General features: G+C 43.4%; 1 pseudogene; it reads right to left on the reverse strand.

Moving 5' to 3' along the window:
• Positions 1–910: 910 nt before the first annotated feature.
• The window catches only part of LOC109885585 (receptor-type tyrosine-protein phosphatase beta-like), a 95,585-nt pseudogene continuing 76,782 nt past the window's right edge, over positions 911–19,713 (reverse strand).

Below are 19,713 nucleotides of genomic sequence, written 5' to 3' on the forward strand. Positions count from 1 at the left end.
ATGTAGGGAAGGTTTCTTCAGGGAAGGTTTTTAGGCATTCAGGCCTTGTCATAATAATGCTGTGTGATGTAGGGAAGGTTTCTTCAGGGAAGGTTTTTAGTCATTCAGGCCTTGTCATAATAATGCTGTGTGATGTAGGGTCGCTACGCCTCATAGAATCCCATTCATTGCTTCGCCTGATAGAATCCCATTCATTGCTTCACCTGATAGAATCCCATTCATTGCTTCGCCTGATAGCTTTTCATTCATCTTTTCTTTCTGTTATGTTGAAGAAGAATCATTATATCTACATTTTATATCAGTTCCTTTTGTCTTTTCATCAGATATGATTAATATTGAAATAACATGAGTTTAGGGAATAATGTTTCTTGGGAGAGCTTTAAAATGAGGTGCAAAACAATATAATCAGATCTCATTGAATGCAACCTAAGATTCAGCTATAAGTGGGACGAAACCAGATCTCATTGAATGCAACCTAAGATTCAGCTATAAGTGGGACGAAACCAGATCTCATTGAATGCAACCTAAGATTCAGCTATAAGTGGGACGAAACCAGATCTCATTGAATGCAACCTAAGATTCAGCTATAAGTGGGACGAAACCAGATCTCATTGAATGCAACCTAAGATTCAGCTATAAGTGGACGAAACCAGATCTCATTGAATGCAACCTAAGATTCAGCTATAAGTGGGACGAAACCAGATCTCATTGAATGCAACCTAAGATTCAGCTATAAGTGGGACGAAACCAGATCTCATTGAATGCAACCTAAGATTCAGCTATAAGTGGGACGAAACGTCAATATTTCCAGACGTCAATCTGCTTCATTTTAAATAGACATCCTGAGAGGTTGAACCAACAGTGTATCAAAAATAAATAGCTATAACCCCCCCCCCCCCCCCCCCCCCCCCCCCCAAACACACTCTATAGTGCTTTAGTTGTGACAGAATGGCTGTCTGGTGGTATTGAACAGATTCTTCCCTGGTTTTCCTTCTCACTCAGCTGTGTGGAGAGGAACCCAGACTGTCGTTAGTTAGCGTCCCGTGTACACAAAATCTGAAGAGAGGAAGACAAACAAAGGCACATTTAGTCAAATATTATGTCAAACACACGTGTACTAAATGTACCCTATAGTAGTCTGGATATATAGTCTTGGTATGGTGGTATAGTCCTACCATGGTAGTAGTCTTGGTATAGTCCTACCATGGTAGTAGTCTGGATTTATAGTCTTGGTATGGTGGAATAGTCTAACCATGGTAGTAGTCTTGGTATAGTCTTACCATGGTAGTAGACTGGATATATAGTCTTGGTATGGTGGTATAGTCTAACCATGGTAGTAGTCTGGATATATAGTCTTGGTATGGGGGTGTAGTCTTACCATGGTAATAGTCTGGATATATAGTCTTGGTACAGTTTTACCATGGTAGTAGTCTGGATATATAGTCTTGGTACAGTTTTACCATGGTAGTAGTCTGGATATATAGTCTTGGTATGGGGGTATAGTCCTACCATGGTAGTAGTCTGGATATATAGTCTTGGTATGGGGGTATAGTCCTACCATGGTAGTAGTCTGGATATATAGTCTTACCACGGTAGTAGTCTGGATATATAGTCTTGGTATGGGGGTATAGTCCTACCATGGTAGTAGTCTGGATATATATAGTCTTGGTATGGGGGTATAGTCCTACCATGGTAGTAGTCTGGATATATAGTCTTGGTATAGTCTAACCATGGTAGTAGTCTGGATATATAGTCTTGGTATAGTCTTGCCATGGTAGTAGTCTGGATATATAGTCTTACCACGGTAGTAGTCTGGGTTGAAGTTCTCATAGATGGGGTAGAGAGGGTTCTCCTGCTCACTACGGAGCTTCCTGGCTCTCAGGACATCTCGAACACACTGGTGGAGGAAGGAGTACTGGTACTGTAGGGAGGACAGCATTCACATCAATATCACCAATACTACTGTTCATCTGCTGTGGGGAGAACAGCATTCACATCAATACTATTGTTAAGCTGCTGTGGGGAGGACAGCATTCATATCAATATCATCAATACTACTGTTCATCTGCTGTGGGGAGAACAGCATTCACATCAATACTATTGTTCATCTGCTGTGGGGAGGACAGCATTCACATCAATACTACTGTTCATATGCTGTGGGGAGGACAGCATTCACATCAATACTACTGTTCATCTACTGTGGGGAGGACAGCAGTCACACCAATACTACTGTTCATATGCCGTGGGGAGGACAGCATTCACATCAATACTACTGTTCATCTACTGCGGGGAGGACAGCATTCACATCAATACTACTGTTCATCTACTGTGGGGAGGACAGCATTCACATCAATACTACTGTTCATATGCCATGGGAAGGACAGCATTCACATCAATACTACTGTTCATCTACTGTGGGGAGGACAGCATTCACATCAATACTACTGTTCATATGCTGTGGGGAGGACAGCATTCACATCAATACTACTGTTCATCTACTGTGGGGAGGACAGCAGTCACACCAATACTACTGTTCATATGCCGTGGGGAGGACAGCATTCACATCAATACTACTGTTCATCTACTGTGGGGAGGACAGCATTCACATCAATACTACTGTTCATCTACTGTGGGGAGGACAGCATTCACATCAATACTACTGTTCATCTACTGTGGGGAGGACAGCATTCACATCAATACTACTGTTCATCAGCTGTGGGGAGGACAGCATTCACATCAATACTACTGTTCATCTGCTGTGGGGAGGACAGCATTCACATCAATACTACTGTCCATATGCCATGGGAAGGACAGCATTCACATCAATACTACTGTTCATCTACTGTGGGGAGGACAGCATTCACATCAATACTACTGTTCATCTGCTGTGGGGAGGACATCATTCACATCAATACTACTGTTCATCTACTGTGGGGAGAACAGCATTCACATCAATACTACTGTTCATCTACTGTGGGGAGGACAGCATTCACATCAATACTACTGTTCATCTACTGTGGGGAGGACAGCATTCACATCAATACTACTGTTCATCTACTGTGGGGAGGACAGCATTCACATCAATACTACTGTTCATCTGCTGTGGGGAGGACAGCATTCACATCAATACTACTGTTCATCTACTGTGGGGAGGACAGCATTCACATCAATACTACTGTTCATCTGCTGTGGGGAGGACAGCATTCACATCAATACTACTGTTCATCTGCTGTGGGGAGGACAGCATTCACATCAATACTACTGTTCATCTGCTGTGGGGAGGACAGCATTCACATCAATACTACTGTTCATCTGCTGTGGGGAGGACAGCATTCACATCAATACTACTGTTCATCTACTGTGGGGAGGACAGCATTCACATCAATACTACTGTTCATCTACTGTGGGGAGGACAGCATTCACATCAATACTACTGTTCATCTGCTGTGGGGAAGACAGCATTCACATCAATACTACTGTTCATCTACTGTGGGGAGGACAGCATTCACATCAACACTACTGTTCATATGCCATGGGGAGGACAGCATTCACATCAATACTACTGTTCATCTACTGTGGGGTGGACAGCATTCACATCAATACTACTGTTCATGCAACATGTCTGCTAAATACGTTGTGCCTTTGCCATTTTGACAACAGACTGTGTTATCCCACTAAGCTAAAGCCTAGGCATTATGATTGGGGAGCTATTGCAAGACGTTGTGTCTCGGGCACCAACATTGTGCTATCATTACCACTGCATAGCAGATCAATAGGATGAAGCCTTCCCTTTGATTCTGCTGAAACACGACTTTCTGATACACATCTCCATTTATTATGCCTGGCTATACAGTGGGGCAAAAAGGTATTTAGTCAGCCACCAATTGTGCAAGTTCTCCCACTTAAAAAGATGATAGAGGCCTGTAATTTTCATCATAGGTACACTTCAACTATGACAGACAAAATGAGAAAATAAATTCCAGAAAATCACATTGTAGGATTTTTAATGAATTTATTTGCAAATTATGGTGGAAAATAAGTATTTGGTCACCTACAAACAAGCAAGATTTCTGGCTCTCACAGACCTGTAGCTTCTTCTTTAAGAGGCTCCTCTGTCCTCCACTCGTTACCTGTATTAATGGCACCTGTTTGAACTTGTTATCAGTATAAAAGACACCTGTACACAACCTCAAACAGTCACACTCCACTATGGCCAAGACCAAAGAGCTGTCAAAGGACACCAGAAACAAAATTGTAGACCTACACCAGGCTGGGAAGACTGAATCTGCAATAGGTAAACAGCTTGGTTTGAAGAAATCAACTGTCGGAGCAATTATTAGGAAATGGAAGACATACAAGACCACTGATAATCTCCCTCGATCTGGGGCTCCACGCAAGATCTCACACCGTGGGGTCAAAATGATCATAAGAACGGTGAGCAAAAATCCCAGAACCACACGGGGGGACCTAGTGAATGACCTACAGAGAGCTGGGACCAAAGTAACAAAGACTACCATCAGTAACACACTACACCGCCAGGGACTCAAATCCTGCAGTGTCAGACGTGTCCCCCTGCTTAAGCCAGTACATGTCCAGGCCCGTCTGAAGTTTGCTAGAGAGCATTTGGATGATCCAGAAGAAGATTTGGAGAATGTCATATGGTCAGATGAAACCAAAATAGAACTTTTTGGTAAAAACTCAACTCGTCGTGTTTGGAGGACAAAGAATGCTGAGTTGCATCCAAAGAACACCATACCTACTGTGAAGCATGGGGGTGGAAACATCATGCTTTGGGGCTGTTTTTCTGCAAAGGGACCAGGACGACTGATCCGTGTAAAGCAAAGAATGAATGGGGCCATGTATGGTGAGATTTTGAGTTAAAACCTCCATCCATCAGCAAGGGCATTGAAGATGAAACGTGGCTGGATCTTTCAGCATGACAATGATCCCAAACTCACCGCCCGGGCAACGAAGGAGTGGCTTCGTAAGAAGCATTTCAAGGTCCTGGAGTGGCCTAGCCAGTCTCCAGATCTCAACCCCATAGAAAATCTTTGGAGGGAGTTGAAAGTCCGTGTTGCCCAGCAACAGCCCCAAAACATCACTGCTCTAGAGGAGATCTGCATGGAGGAATGGGCCAAAATACCAGCAACAGTGTGTGAAAACCCTGTGAAGACTTACAGAAAACTTTTGACCTCTGTCATTGCCAACAATGGGTATATAACAAAGTATTGAGATAAACTTTTGTTATTGACCAAATATTTATTTTCCACCATAATTTGCAAATAAATTCATGAAAAATCATACAATGTGATTTTCTAGATTTTTTTCTCATTTTGTCTGTTATAGTTGAAGTGTACCTATGATGAAAATTACAGGCCTCTCTCATCTTTTTAAGTGGGAGAACTTGCACAATTGGTGGCTGACTAAATACTTTTTTGCCCCACTGTATATTATCTCTGGCTATATTATCACTGGCTATATAATATCTTTGGCTATATAATATCACTGGCTATATATTATCACTGGCTATATATTATCTTTGGCTATATAATATCACTGGCTATATATTATCACTGGCTATATATTATCACTGGCTATATAATATCACTGGCTATATATTATCACTGGCTATATAATATCACTGGCTATATATTATCTTTGGCTATATAATATCACTGGCTATATATTATCACTGGCTATATATTATCACTGGCTATATATTATCACTGGCTATATATTATCACTGGCTATATATTATCACTGGCTATATATTATCACTGGCTATATATTATCACTGGCTATATATTATCACTGGCTATATATTATCACTGGCTATATATTATCACTGGCTATATATTATCACTGGCTATATATTATCACTGGCTATATATTATCTTTGGCTATATAATATCACTGGCTATATATTATCACTGGCTATATATTATCACTGGCTATATATTATCTTTGGCTATATAATATCACTGGCTATATATTATCACTGGCTATATATTATCACTGGCTATATAATATCACTGGCTATATATTATCTTTGGCTATATAATATCACTGGCTATATATTATCACTGGCTATATATTATCTTTGGCTATATAATATCACTGGCTATATATTATCACTGGCTATATATTATCACTGGCTATATAATATCACTGGCTATATATTATCACTGGCTATATATTATCACTGGCTATATATTATCACTGGGTATCACTGGCTATATATTATCACTGGCTATATATTATCACTGGCTATATATTATCACTGGGTATCACTGGCTATATATTATCACTGGGTATCACTGTCTATATATTATCACTGTCTATATATTATCACTGGCTATATATTATCACTGGCTATATATTATCACTGGCTATATATTATCACTGGGTATCACTGGCTATATATTATCACTGGCTATATATTATCACTGGCTATATATTATCACTGGCTATATATTATCACTGGCTATATATTATCACTGGCTATATATTATCACTGGGTATCACTGGCTATATATTATCACTGGCTATATATTATCACTGGCTAACATTGACGTTCATTATACTCATGGAAATGTACCAGCTGATGGAAACAGTTGTGTTGAACTGAGGGTTTTATCCGTCGTTACCTCTGTTTGCACCATGTGAGAGCGGTGCAATCGGAGGTCAAACACACAGCCGTAGACGTCCACTGTTCCTATGCTGTCCAGCTGTTGAAGGACCCGGTCCAGAACCATGAACGTCCCTGTACGACCCACTCCAGCACTGAGGGAGAGAGAGAGAGAAGAGTGATTCATGTAGTTTACATAACATTTACCATTAACGTCCATGTATTTATACACTTGAGGTAAATCATATTAAAATCATTTGATATTGGTTTTTAATTTAATTGGTGTGCCTACACAGCTACCATCCTGATTGAAGGATTTCTCCTTTGACACGCACACACACACACACACACACACACACACACACACACACACACACACACACACACACACACACACACACACACACACACACACACACACACGATAAATGATGACGGTCAATCACAATCCATCATCCAGGACGCTGCACATAACATCATTCCAGCTGTTTCAGCTTCACTGAAACACTGTACACCAGTACTAACAGAGTTCTCTCTCCACTTTGACGGCACATCTAACATCTTGGACATAAAGGGGAGCCGGTCAGGGTCAGTAGATCACTGGTCTAGGCTCTAGACGTCACCAACAGTGATGGAATGGCAGACTCCTGTAGCTGAGAGCGATACCCACGTCTGGAGAAAGAGTCACCGCCGAGTAATGGACTCTCCTCTGGGGGAAAAACGACCCTTACTTACTTCTCCTTCCTGTAAAGTGTGTTGTGGCTTAACGACCCTTACTTCTCCTCCCTGTAAAGTGTGTTGTGGCTTAACGACCCTTACTTACTTCTCCTTCCTGTAAAGTGTGTTGTGGCTTAACGACCCTTACTTACTTCTCCTTCCTGTAAAGTGTGTTGTGGCTTAACGACCCTTACTTACTTCTCCTTCCTGTAAAGTGTGTTGTGCCTTAACGACCCTTACTTCTCCTTCCTGTAAAGTGTGTTGTGGTTTAACGACCCTTACTTCTCCTTCCTGTAAAGTGTGTTGTGGTTTAACGACCCGTACTTACTTCTCCTTCCTGTAAAATGTGTTGTGGCTTAACGACCCTTACTTCTCCTTCCTGTAAAGTGTGTTGTGGCTTATTGGGTTTGGATACAAAAAGATTTTCCAAGCTTTAAACATCCCAAGGAGCACTGTGCAAGCGATAATATTGAAATGGAAGGAGTATCAGACCACTGCAAATCTACCAAGACCTGGCCGTCCCTCTAAACTTTCAGCTCATACAAGGAGAAGACTGATCAGAGATGCAGCCAAGAGGCCCGTGATCACTCTGGATGAACTGCAGAGATCTACAGCTGAGGTGGGAGACTCTGTCCATAGGACAACAATCAGTCGTATATTGCACAAATCTGGCCTTTATGGAAGAGTGGCAAGAAGAAAGCCATTTCTTAAAGATATCCATAAAAAGTGTTGTTTAAAGTTTGCCACAAGCCACCTGGGAGACACACCAAACATGTGGAAGAAGGTGCTCTGGTCAGATGAAACCAAAATGGAACTTTTTGGCAACAATGCAAAAAAAGCCCTGGAGGACTGATTGGGCTCATTGATTTGAAAAATAAATGCTGCGCTCATGGACTGGCATAGGTTTGAGCACTACTGAAAAGTGCTATTTACACGTGAAACATGCTTGGCATATGCTGCGTTTGTTATAGGCCTGTTGTTGACCTTTTTGTTGGTGACGCTTTGATATATACCCACACATGCAATGACATCTCCTGGTTTCAACGATGTTTCTAGAGACAATATCTCTCTCTTCATCACTCAATACCTAGGTTTACCTCCACTGTATTCACATCCTACCATACATTTGTCTGTACATTATACCTTGATGCTATTTTATCGCCCCCAGAAACCTCCTTTTACTCTATGTTCCAGACGTTCTAGACGACCAATTCTCATAGCTTTTAGCCGTACCCTTATTCTACTCCTCCTATGTTCCTCTGGCGATGTAGAGGTGAATCCAGGCCCTGCAGTGCCTAGCTCCACTCCTATTCCCCAGGCGCTCTCTTTTGACGACTTCTGTAACCGTAATAGCCTTGGTTTCATGCATGTTAACATTAGAAGCCTCCTCCCTAAGTTTGTTCTATTCACTGCTTTAGCACACTCTGCCAACCCGGATGTTCTAGCTGTGTCTGAATCCTGGCTTAGGAAGACCACCAAAAATTCAGACATTTTAATTCCAAACTACAACATTTTCAGACAAGATAGAACTGCCAAAGGGGGCGGTGTTGCAATCTACTGCAAAGATAGCCTGCAGAGTTCTGTCCTACTATCCAGGTCTGTACCCAAACAATTTGAACTTCTACTTTTAAAAATCCACCTCTCTAAAAACAAGTCTCTCACCGTTGCCGCCTGCTATAGACCACCCTCTGCCCCCAGCTGTGCTCTGGACACCATATGTGAACTGATTGCCCCCCATCTATCTTCAGAGTTCGTGCTGCTAGGCGACCTAAACTGGAACATGCTTAACACCCCAGCCATCCTACAATCTAAACTTGATGCCCTCAATCTCACACAAATTATCAATGAACCTACCAGGTACCTCCCCAAAGCCTTAAACACGGGCACCCTCATAGATATCATCCTAACCAACTTCCCCTCTAAATACACCTCTGCTGTCTTCAACCAAGATCTCAGCGATCACTGCCTCATTGCCTGCATCCGTAATGGGTCAGCGGTCAAACGACCTCCACTCATCACTGTAAAACGCTCCCTGAAACACTTCTGCGAGCAGGCCTTTCTAATCGACCTGGCCGGGGTATCCTGGAAGGATATTGATCTCATCCCGTCAGTAGAGGATGCCTGGATATTTTTTTTAAATGCCTTCCTAACCATCCTAAATAAACATGCCCCATTCAAGAAATTTAGAACCAGGAACAGATATAGCCCTTGGTTCTCCCCAGACCTGACTGCCCTTAACCAACACAAAAACATCCTATGGCGTTCTGCATTAGCATCGAACAGCCCCCGTGATATGCAGCTGTTCAGGGAAGCTAGAAACCATTATACACAGGCAGTTAGAAAAGCCAAGGCTAGCTTTTTCAAGCAGAAATTTGCTTCCTGCAACACTAACTCAAAAAAGTTCTGGGACACTGTAAAGTCCATGGAGAATAAGAACACCTCCTCCCAGCTGCCCACTGCACTGAAGATAGGAAACACTGTCACCACTGATAAATCCACCATAATTGAGAATTTCAATAAGCATTTTTCTACGGCTGGCCATGCTTTCCACCTGGCTACTCCTACCCCGGACAACAGCACTGCACCCCCAACAGCAACTCGCCCAAGCCTTCCCCATTTCTCCTTCTCCCAAATCCATTCAGCTGATGTTCTGAAAGAGCTGCAAAATCTGGACCCCTACAAATCAGCCGGGCTAGACAATCTGGACCCTTTCTTTCTAAAATTATCTGCCGAAATTGTTGCCACCCCTATTACTAGCCTGTTCAACCTCTCTTTCGTGTCGTCTGAGATTCCCAAAGATTGGAAAGCAGCTGCAGTCATCCCCCTCTTCAAAGGGGGGGACACTCTTGACCCAAACTGCTACAGACCTATATCTATCCTACCGTGCCTTTCTAAGGTCTTCGAAAGCCAAGTCAACAAACAGATTACCGACCATTTCGAATCTCACCATACCTTCTCTGCTATGCAATCTGGTTTCAGAGCTGGTCATGGGTGCACCTCAGCCACGCTCAAGGTCCTAAACGATATCTTAACCGCCATCGATAAGAAACATTACTGTGCAGCCGTATTCATTGATCTGGCCAAGGCTTTCGACTCTGTCATTCACCATATCCTCATCGGCAGACTCGACACTCTTGGTTTCTCAAATGATTGCCTTGCCTGGTTCACCAACTACTTCTCTGATAGAGTTCAGTGTGTCAAATCGGAGGGTCTGCTGTCCGGACCTCTGGCAGTCTCTATGGGGGTGCCACAGGGTTCAATTCTTGGACCGACTCTCTTCTCTGTATACATCAATGAGGTCGCTCTTGCTGCTGGTGAGTCCCTGATCCACCTCTACGCAGACGACACCATTCTGTATACTTCCGGCCCTTCTTTGGACACTGTGTTAACAACCCTCCAGGCAAGCTTCAATGCCATACAACTCTCCTTCCGTGGCCTCCAATTGCTCTCAAATACAAGTAAAACTAAATGCATGCTCTTCAACCGATCGCTACCTGCACCTACCCGCCTGTCCAACATCACTACTCTGGACGGCTCTGACTTAGAATACGTGGACAACTACAAATACTTAGGTGTCTGGTTAGACTGTAAACTCTCCTTCCAGACCCATATCAAACATCTCCAATCCAAAGTTAAATCTAGAATTGGCTTCCTATTTCGCAACAAAGCATCCTTCACTCATGCTGCCAAACATACCCTTGTAAAACTGACCATCCTACCAATCCTCGACTTTGGCGATGTCATTTACAAAATAGCCTCCAATACCCTACTCAACAAATTGGATGCAGTCTATCACAGTGCAATCCGTTTTATCACCAAAGCCCCATATACTACCCACCATTGCGACCTGTACGCTCTCGTTGGCTGGCCCTCGCTTCATACTCGTCGCCAAACCCACTGGCTCCATGTCATCTACAAGACCCTGCTAGGTAAAGTCCCCCCTTATCTCAGCTCGCTGGTCACCATAGCATCTCCCACCTGTAGCACACGCTCCAGCAGGTATATCTCTCTAGTCACCCCCAAAACCAATTCTTTCTTTGGCCGCCTCTCCTTCCAGTTCACTGCTGCCAATGACTGGAACGAACTACAAAAATCTCTGAAACTGGAAACACTTATCTCCCTCACTAGCTTTAAGCACCAACTGTCAGAGCAGCTCACAGATTACTGCACCTGTACATAGACCACCTATAATTTAGCCCAAACAACTACCTCTTTCCCAACTGTATTTAATTTTAATTTATTTATTTATTTTGCTCCTTTGCACCCCATTATTTTTATTTCTACTTTGCACATTCTTCCATTGCAAAACTACCATTCCAGTATTTTACTTGCTATATTGTATTTACTTTGCCATCATGGCCTTTTTTGCCTTTACCTCCCTTCTCACCTCATTTGCTCACATTGTATATAGACTTGTTTATACTGCATTATTGACTGTATGTTTGTTTTTACTCCATGTGTAACTCTGTGTCGTTTTATCTGTCGAACTGCTTTGCTTTATCTTGGCCAGGTCGCAATTGTAAATGAGAACTTGTTCTCAACTTGCCTACCTGGTTAAATAAAGGTAAAATAAATAAATAAATAAAATGTCAATAAATATTGACAATATGCAGCTGTTTTAAAAGGGCAAATCCACAGATGAAACAATAACAAAATGGACACCCCGCCTCTGCTTTGGTAAAAAGGCTGAGGGATGGGCCTGGAGAAATGTAACCACTCTCAGATGAATAGACAGAGCTCTGGATGCGATGACTGACCCTCCATGATGTCACAATGATTGTTTTAATCATGTGACGAGGCTATACAGTGTTTGTTTACATTTACAATGTTTACAAACATGGGGGGGGAAACAAGCTTATATTTTGAGTGTGACAGTTGAACTAAACCCATGAGGCATTTATAAGTTATATTATGCAAGAATCAATGGATATATACAAATATACATTTATAAATAGAAAAAATGGATGTAGCAACTACATAATGTCTCTTTAAGTCTATCCAAAGTGTGTGAGTTTGAGCATGTGTTCATTAGGTCTATGGATTTTTATTTTTGTATCAGCATGAATTAGAATGAGCGATAAAAGCCCCACTTTTATTCCATAGGCTGGGATCTACACTATGCAGCTGTTATTCTATAGGCTGGGATCTACACTATGCAGCTGTTATTCCATAGGCTGGGATCTACACTATGCAGCTGTTATCCCATAGGCTGGGATCCACACTATACTGTTGCTATTCTATAGGCTGGGATCTACACTATGCAGCTGTTATCCCATAGGCTGGGATCCTCACTATGCAGCTGTTATTCTATAGGCTGGGATCTACACTATGCAGCTGTTATTCCATAGGCTGGGATCCTCACTATGCAGCTGTTATTCTATAGGCTGGGATCCACACTATGCAGCTGTTATTCCATAGGCTGGGATCCACACTATACAGCTGTTATTCTATAGGCTGGGATCTACACTATGCAGCTGTTATCCCATAGGCTGGGATCCACACTATACTGTTGCTATTCTATAGGCTGGGATCCACACTATGCAGCTGTTATTCCATTGGCTGGGATCCACACTATACAGCTGTTATTCCATTGGCTGGGATCCACACTATACTGTTGCTATTCTATAGGCTGGGATCCACACTATACTGTTGCTATTCTATAGGCTGGGATCCACACTATGCAGCTGTTATTCCATTGGCTGGGATCCACACTATACAGCTGTTATTCTATAGGCTGGGATCCACACTATGCAGCTGTTATTCCATTGGCTGGGATCCACACTATACAGCTGTTATTCTATAGGCTGGGATCCACACTATACAGCTGTTATTCTATAGGCTGGGATCTACACTATGCAGCTGTTGTTCCATTGGCTGGGATCCACACTATACAGCTGTTATTCTATAGGCTGGGATCCACACTATACTGTTGCTATTCTATAGGCTGGGATCCACACTATACTGTTGCTATTCTATAGGCTGGGATCCACACTATGCAGCTGTTATTCCATTGGCTGGGATCCACACTATACAGCTGTTATTCTATAGGCTGGGATCCACACTATACAGCTGTTATTCTATAGGCTGGGATCTACACTATGCAGCTGTTGTTCCATTGGCTGGGATCCACACTATACAGCTGTTATTCTATAGGCTGGGATCCTCACTATGCAGCTGTTGTTCCATTGGCTGGGATCCACACTATACAGCTGTTATTCTATAGGCTGGGATCTACACTATGCAGCTGTTGTTCCATTGGCTGGGATCCACACTATACAGCTGTTATCCCATAGGCTGGGATCCACACTATACAGCTGTTATTCCATTGGCTGGGATCCACACTATACAGCTGTTATTCTATAGGCTGGGATCCACACTATGCTGTTGTTGCCAGAGCACGTTTTTAACTGACTTTCCACTGGTTTCAAAAACAATGAATGACAGGCAGCTTAAATTTATTGAATTCAACTATTATTGGGTTCAAATACACATTTAGATTTGTGAACAGCCGTCCACAACAACCATAATCTGTAAAGCACAAATAGCTAAATGAGAGAGCAGCAGTGTGATTCACATCAATACTCCATGTAGATATCAGTAATAAGTCATATCTGTATCGCCGTAGACGACTCCACTGATGTCATCCTTTATCTCCAAGCGTTTATTCAAGTTGGATCATCTTTGGATGCCGACAGCAGTCGCCCCATTGGAAGACACAGCTTGGACTGTAGTCTACAAACGGCTATTCCTGCTCTTTTCCCACAATCCATCAAACATTTTTGGTGTGTCGTCATAGTGGTCTCTGATTGGTGGTCATCATTTGGTGTGTCATCATAGCGGTCTCTGATTGGTGGTCATCATTTGGTGTGTCATCATAGTGGTCTCTGATTGGTGGTCATCATTTGGTGTGTCATCATAGCGGTCTCTGATTGGTGGTCATCATAGTGGTCTCTGATTGGTGGTCATCATTTGGTGTGTCATCATAGCGGTCTCTGATTGGTGGTCATCATTTGGTGTGTCATCATAGTGGTCTCTGATTGGTGGTCATCATTTGGTGTGTCATCATAGTGGTCTCTGATTGGTGGTCATCATTTGGTGTGTCATCATAGCGGTCTCTGATTCGTGGTCATCATAGCGGTCTCTGATTGGTGGTCATCATTTGGTGTGTCATCATAGTGGTCTCTGATTGGTGGTCATCATTTGGTGTGTCATCATAGCGGTCTCTGATTGGTGGTCATCATTTGGTGTGTCATCATGGTGGTCTCTGATTGGTGGTCATCATTTGGTGTGTCATCATAGTGGTCTCTGATTGGTGGTCATCATTTGGTGTGTCATCATAGCGGTCTCTGATTGGTGGTCATCATAGTGGTCTCTGATTGGTGGTCATCATTTGGTGTGTCATCATAGCGGTCTCTGATTGGTGGTCATCATTTGGTGTGTCATCATAGTGGTCTCTGATTGGTGGTCATCATTTGGTGTGTCATCATAGTGGTCTCTGATTGGTGGTCATCATTTGGTGTGTCATCATAGCGGTCTCTGATTCGTGGTCATCATAGCGGTCTCTGATTGGTGGTCATCATTTGGTGTGTCATCATAGTGATCTCTGATTGGTGGTCATCATTTGGTGTGTCATCATAGTGGTCTCTGATTGGTGGTCATCATTTGGTGTGTCATCATAGCGGTCTCTGATTGGTGGTCATCATTTGGTGTGTCATCATAGTGGTCTCTGATTGGTGGTCATCATTTGGTGTGTCATCATAGTGGTCTCTGATTGGTGGTCATCATTTGGTGTGTCATCATAGCGGTCTCTGATTGGTGGTCATCATTTGGTGTGTCATCATAGTGGTCTCTGATTGGTGGTCATCATTTGGTGTGTCATCATAGCGGTCTCTGATTGGTGGTCATCATAGTGGTCTCTGATTGGTGGTCATCATTTGGTGTGTCATCATAGTGATCTCTGATTGGTGGTCATCATTTGGTGTGTCATCATAGTGGTCTCTGATTGGTGGTCATCATTTGGTGTGTCATCATAGTGGTCTCTGATTGGTGGTCATCATTTGGTGTGTCATCATAGCGGTCTCTGATTGGTGGTCATCATTTGGTGTGTCATCATAGTGGTCTCTGATTGGTGGTCATCATTTGGTGTGTCATCATAGTGGTCTCTGATTGGTGGTCATCATTTGGTGTGTCATCATAGCGGTCTCTGATTCGTGGTCATCATTTGGTGTGTCATCATAGTGGTCTCTGATTGGTGGTCATCATTTGGTGTGTCATCATAGTGGTCTCTGATTGGTGGTCATCATTTGGTGTGTCATCATAGTGGTCTCTGATTGGTGGTCATCATTTGGTGTGTCATCATAGCGGTCTCTGATTGGTGGTCATCATTTGGTGTGTCATCATAGTGGTCTCTGATTGGTGGTCATCATTTGGTGTGTCATCATAGCGGTCTCTGATTGGTGGTCATCATAGTGGTCTCTGATTGGTGGTCATCATTTGGTGTGTCATCATAGTGATCTCTGATTGGTGGTCATCATTTGGTGTGTCATCATAGTGGTCTCTGATTGGTGGTCATCATTTGGTGTGTCATCATAGTGGTCTCTGATTGGTGGTCATCATTTGGTGTGTCATCATAGCGGTCTCTGATTGGTGGTCATCATTTGGTGTGTCATCATAGTGGTCTCTGATTGGTGGTCATCATTTGGTGTGTCATCATAGTGGTCTCTGATTGGTGGTCATCATTTGGTGTGTCATCATAGCGGTCTCTGATTGGTGGTCATCATTTGGTGTGTCATCATAGTGGTCTCTGATTGGTGGTCATCATTTGGTGTGTCATCATAGTGGTCTCTGATTGGTGGTCATCATTTGGTGTGTCATCATAGCGGTCTCTGATTGGTGGTCAGACTCTCTCAGGTGGAACAAACTTAAACTTATTTTTTCAACGCTGATTTGAATGTCTTTGACAAAACAGAGAAGTGTCAAAGATTTTTTTTTTGTCTCGCAAACATCTTTTACATTTTTTAAAAGTAATCCTCGAAGTAATCATCTAGTTTTTCAAAAGTATCTGATTACAATATTTTAGCTGGTAACGGATTACAGTTACTGTTTTTGTTGTAATCCCTTATATGTAGTGGATTACATGTCATCCGTTACTCCCCAACCCTGCGAGGGGACGAGTCTCATGTATGGAGCTGATCAATGATTAAACCGGCCTCAATACATTTTGTCACGTTGCTGGTCTTCTCTTTGACTCACGTCTGTCAAGGGGGAAACTCTTTCTGATGGGAGATGAACCCTCTGGCTCCGCTAAATTTACATCTACACTGGTATCTACACACACACACGCACACACCCTCCACACACACACACACACACACACACCCTCCACACACCCTCCACACACACTCCACACACACGCACACACACACACGCACACGCACACACACACGCACACACACCCTCCACACACACGCACACACACACACGCACACACACACACACACACACACGCACACACGCACGCACGCACGCACACACGCACACACGCACGCACACACGCACACACGCACGTACACACACACCGATGTGGCCCTTCCACATACCTGCAGTGAACAACGGTGGCTCCAGTGCTGGGGGCCCTGTCAATGTAGTCCCGGACGGTCCGTACGAACTCGATGAGGGACTGGGTGGTCTCGGGGACCCCGTGGTCTGGCCACACCGTGTAGTGGAAGTGTCTCACCACCCGAGGGAAGCTGGGACGACCCTCCTGAAGAGACACAGGATGAGGGATGTTCAGGACAGGAAATGCAGGGTATATCCCTCTTCGGGGCTCCCGAGTGGCGCAGCGGTCTAAGGTACTGTATCTCAGTGCAAGAGACGACACTACAGTCCCTGGCTCAAATCCAGGCTGAATCACATCCGGCCGGGATTGTCCGGGTCTGGCCGGGATAGGCCGTCATTGTAAATAAGAATTTGTTCTTAACTAACTTACCTGGTTAAATAAAAGGTTAAATAAAATATAAATAAATACATTTTTAAAAAATAAAGTCGGACCTCCACACCAGGTCTAGAATCAGGATCTAAACGATTAGAGGATTGAACAGTTTTATCTGTCTTGGTACTGATGGTTTATATAAAAACAGGTCGTCCTAATGAACTGAAAGCTCTTCAGTTGGGCTACAGCTTTCAATAGAGTGACAGTAACAGAGAAGCTGCCATATTATCTGAGGTGATTGTTTCTGAGATGATTGTTACTGAGGTGATTGTTACTGAGGTGATTGTTACAGAGGTGATTGTTACTGAGGTGATTGTTACTGAGGTGATTGTTACTGAGGTGATTGTTACTGAGGTGATTGTTACTGAGGTGATTGTTTCTGAGGTGATTGTTACTTAGGTGATTGTTACTGAGGTGATTGTTTCTGAGGTGATTGTTACTGAGGTGATTGTTACTTAGGTGATTGATACTGAGGTGATTGTTTCTGAGGTGATTGTTACTGAGGTGATTGTTACTGAGGTGATTGTTACTGAGGTGATTGTTACTGAGGTGATTGTTTCTGAGGTGATTGTTTCTGAGGTGATTGTTTCTGAGGTGATTGTTTCTGAGGTGATTGTTTCTGAGGTGAATGTTACTCACAGAGCTGATCTTGAACTCCCTGATTGTCCATTCAGCCAGGACAGACTCAGACAGCATTTGAACCACCAGGTCTCCATAGTACAGAGGCTCCCGGTCAGCCGGCCAGTAGTGGTCACACTTCACCTGGATGGGGACAACAATGGCCACGGTTAGACCATTAGATCTCTTGATTTGTTGTCTGACTGACTGACTGACTGACTGACTGGTTGATTAAGGGATTGAGTTATTTATTGAATAGTTTGTTCATTTATTCATTTGTTTGTTTGTTCGTTTGTCCATCCATCTATCCCCATCCATTCATCCCTCTATCCACCCAAAATGTCCCACACAAAGTAAAGTCCAATTATATCAGACTTATGTCTAATCAAATCAAATTGTATTTGTCACATGCGCCGAATACAACAGGTTTAGACCTTACCGTGAAATGCTTACTGGCAAGGCCTTAACCAACAATGCAGTTTTAAGAAAATATTTTCTAAACAAACTAAAGTAAAATAAAAACACAATAAAATAACAATAATGACAGTATACAGCGGGTACCGGTACCGAGTCAATGTGCGGAGGTACCGGTTAGTAATGAGGCTATATACAGCGGGTACTGGTTAATAATGAGGCTATATACAGCGGGTACCGGTACCGAGTCAATGTGCGGGGGTACCGGTTAGTAATGAGGCTATATACAGCGGGTACCGGTTAGTAATGAGGCTATATACAGCGGGTACCGGTACAGAGTCAATGTGCGGGGGTACCGGTTAGTAATGAGGCTATATACAGCGGGTACCGGTTAGTAATGAGGCTATATACAGCGGGTACCGGTTAATAATGAGGCTATATACAGCGGGTACCGGTACCGAGTCAATGTGCGGGGGTACCGGTTAGTAATGAGGCTATATACAGCGGGTACCGGTACAGAGTCAATGTGCGGGGGTACCGGTTAGTAATGAGGCTATATACAGCGGGTACCGGTTAGTAATGAGGCTATATACAGCGGGTACCGGTACCGAGTCAATGAGTGGGGGTACCGGTTAGTAATGAGGCTATATACAGCGGGTACCGGTACCGAGTCAATGTGCGGGGGTACCGGTTAGTAATGAGATACAGCGGGTACCGGTTAGTAATGAGGCTATATACAGCGGGTACCGGTACAGAGTCAATGTGCGGGGGTACCGGTTAGTAATGAGGCTATATACAGCGGGTACCGGTACCGAGTCAATGTGCGGAGGTACCGGTTAGTAATGAGGCTATATACAGCGGGTACCGGTACCGAGTCAATGTGCGGAGGTACCGGTTAGTAATGAGGCTATATACAGCGGGTACTGGTACCGAGTCAATGTGCGGAGGTACCGGTTAGACGCGGTAATTTGTATATGTATTGTAGGGGTAAAGTGACTATGCATAGGTAATAAACATTGAGTAGCAGCAGTGTAAAAACAAAGGGGGGGGGGGTCAATGTAAGTAGTCCAGGTGGCCAATTGATGAACTGTTCAGGAGTCTTATGGCTTGGGGATAGAAGCTGTTAAGGAGCCTTTTGGACCGAGACCTGGCGCTCCGGTACCGCTTGCCGTGCGGTAGCAGAGAGAACAGTCTATGACTTGGGGGACTGGAGTCTTTGACAATTTTTTGGGGCTTCCCCTGACACCGCCTGGTATAGAGGTCATGGATGGCAGGAATCTTGGCCCCAGTGATGTACTGAGCCGTACTCACTACCCTCTGTATGTCCTTACGGTCGGATGCCGAG

The sequence above is a fragment of the Oncorhynchus kisutch genome, unplaced genomic scaffold (genome assembly GCF_002021735.2).
Source record: "Oncorhynchus kisutch isolate 150728-3 unplaced genomic scaffold, Okis_V2 Okis09a-Okis19a_hom, whole genome shotgun sequence".
NCBI lineage: Eukaryota > Metazoa > Chordata > Actinopteri > Salmoniformes > Salmonidae > Oncorhynchus > Oncorhynchus kisutch.